Raw genomic sequence first — 2959 nt, 5'->3', positions numbered from 1 at the left:
TCCTTGAGCAAAAAAAATTTTCTTTTATTGATATTTGCACCCATGTCAGGTCCTAACTTTCTTAATATTAAGACCAGCAACACAAAATTATGTTCAAGGACTTTTCACACAAGTACACAAAAAATATCAGAACAGTGAACCTTGAACCTTTAAGCCCCAGTAGTGATCAGTATCAAAATTTCTCCTAATATTTATCAATACACAATCAAGGAGAGGTCAAGAGATCACCAGTGGTGAAATTTCTTGATATTTCAACAACCTCCCTATAATGCTACTATGAAAAATGGACATGTAGAGACCAGTAAGGAGAACCTGTATGTTGACACTGAGGCTTAAAGGTTAAAAGCTAATAAATACAGAGCCATATTGTTGGTGATTATCGCAGCTTCTTTTATGCTTCGTCCTTCCACCACCCCATGCGTCAAAAAGGGCTTAGTTACTTGAGAATCCCTTTTTATTCAGCCTTCTCATTATCCATTTTCTGGTAATTATATTGTCTTATTCTAATGGAAAGAATAACAACATCCCAGTGAATGACTACAGTTTTTTCTTAATTAATTGCATCTTTGTTCAGGGGGCACAACTTCAGAGTACAGCAAACGAGGAACACTTTCCTCAGTATTCCCTACAGCGAAGATTGTTGTCATGACAACAACAGCAACAGAAAAACAACCAAACTACAATCATACAAAGTTTGAATATGAAAGATTTATGGAGTACTACAAAGGCCCTCCTATCTTAACACAAAGTAATGTTGACCAGTTTGATTACATATTTTCGCCCATAGCAGATGAACTTATCACCACCAATGTCAAAAATTAAGCCTGTCAGCCTATTATTTACTCATCATTAGTACTGTGTGGATTTGGGGGTGCCTTTTTGGGTGGAAAGCTTGGGGATCACCAGTTCTACCTTACTCCCCAAATTCCTCAAAATGCACTTTTGGCTCAGTCTCATTCTCTACAGACTGACAATGAATATTATTTGCCACAATCTTTGGGAATGGGGTTTGATTCTCATTGTGTTGGAAGGATAATAATTTATTCATTTTGGTCTTCCGCAAACCATGGAAAGTTTTTTCCAAGAAAGTGGAAGAGATGGAAAGCCTGCTACATCAAAACTTTACTTTAACAACAATCATATTGGTGCAAATATTGAAGAAATGCAACCCATCATGACAGATTAGTGTAAATACCCCAGAAATCTGTGCAGGGGAAAATTTTTGCTTATAACCACTTTGGTTTTGGCTTTTGTGTGAGAAATGCAGCTGTTGTGATATCTGTTGTCCGAAATGACTGTCATTGCTCTTAATTGTGTGTTGAGCTGTGTCCAGCTGTTTTAGCCCTTGAAGATATTCACATCACTGATAGGAACTTTAGGAACTTGCTTCTCCCTAGAAATCAGGTGGAAGAAATTAAGGCAGAGTTAACAAGAAATAAAGGAGAAACTGAGGCCAGTGATAACTATTTGTATCAGAGAATGTGCTAAGGATTAACAATGGAAGTAGTAAATGAAGTGTGTTTAGTACTTCAAGGACTCCATACTAATGATAAAATAATGGAGAAATTCCCCTATCTTGAAGAAAAGAACAACGGCAAAAAGATTCTAAAAACTATAAGTGATGTCAAATCCAAAGAGGCATGTCCTCCTTTTAAAACTACTTCTTTTCTAAAGCCTATCACAAGCATAGACCTGCAAAACATTAGGTGGTGCAGACATGTAAACCAATGTCCCCATTTTTATTTTAGAGGAAGGCTAGTTTTATATTTTGGATCCAAATTATTTTTTAACTCAGTAGGTGGGAGAGAGGGGATAAAATTAAACTAACTACACTTACATAAAGAGCCCTAATCGGTTCAGACAAGGTGTTCTCTGTTGTAGTACGGGTTTCATTACTATTATTTTGGCGGTCATAAGTCGGACATTTTTCATTTCTCTTAGCTGAGGGGTGGGAGGGATATTGATCTCACCAGCAGATGAATAATAATATTGTGTGGACACTATCAATTTCTCCAAAGTCCTATGAGAGATGTTGTATGGATCTTGAAGGAATAAGCACACTTGTCTGAAAGGACTAATATTATATTATGAAGTCTCTTACTCAAAGTCCAGTTCAATTTATAGAAGGAAAATAGTCTTTTAGCAGAAGACAAAAACTGAAAATATGCTAGCAAATGCGGCGCGCGTGTTCAGGAACTCAAGGTAAATTATTTTGGGGAAATTAATTTGCGTTTACTAAATAAATAATCATTTTAAAAAAAATCATTTTTTGTCAAGAAATACCAAAAAAAAAATAAATGACCTACCTCCATTTTATCCCCAAAAGTAAGCAAGCTTATATCCATCGTGTTGGAAACTTGTGTAATTTGGCAAGGCCGTTTGAACGTTACTGCAAACTCTTTTCGGCTAAAGTCGCTGTTGTCTTCCGAAAAAACAATTTCTCACTGTTCTCTCCCCACACAAAGGGCATGTATGTATTAAAACGTCGCATGACAATCTTAATCGGAGCGCAAACTTTTCCGTGTTTTTGTTTTTTCCCCGAACTGAGCGAAAACCAAACACAGAAGGAAAGAGCCAATCACAGAGCAGATTAGAATGAGGCATTCTTAATTCTGGTAACCAACCAGAAATGGCGTTGTATCGAACTTTACCAGATCTCACATTTCGACATTCCCGAACCGACGACTGAGATCGGGGTACGAGATTACATCAGCAGCAGACCATGTTTAAATATGACTGTTGGCAAAACTGACAGAACAAATAGAATTTAGGGGAGGTAAAGAAATCACGAGTAACACACAAACAAAAAAAAAAGCAACAACAACAAAAAACAAAAACAAAAAAAACGAAACAGAAAAAAAAGTGCAAAAATTAACGTGTTGCAACTAATTGGCGAGACCTATTTTCTGTACTATGATAGGCGTTTCAATATAATCATTTTCTTTTCTCCTTTGAATTC

At 36.4% G+C, this 2959-nt stretch overlaps 1 long non-coding RNA gene across 1 annotated transcript; it reads right to left on the bottom strand.

Moving 5' to 3' along the window:
* Window positions 1-436: 436 nt before the first annotated feature.
* LOC146455881 (uncharacterized) lies at window positions 437-2695 on the bottom strand. The gene is made up of 2 exons (XR_014858930.1): window positions 2307-2695; window positions 437-1393 (listed from the first exon to the last, which is right to left on the bottom strand). It is a non-coding gene; the product is annotated as an uncharacterized LOC146455881 (long non-coding RNA).
* Between the last annotated feature and the right edge of the window lie 264 nt (window positions 2696-2959).

This window comes from Pavona decussata, unplaced genomic scaffold (assembly GCF_977016875.1).
Source record: "Pavona decussata unplaced genomic scaffold, jaPavDecu1.1 SCAFFOLD_267, whole genome shotgun sequence".
Lineage (NCBI taxonomy): Eukaryota > Metazoa > Cnidaria > Anthozoa > Scleractinia > Agariciidae > Pavona > Pavona decussata.
Note: the sequence above shows the minus strand (reverse complement) of the source record. Positions and strands in the feature narration are given on the sequence as shown.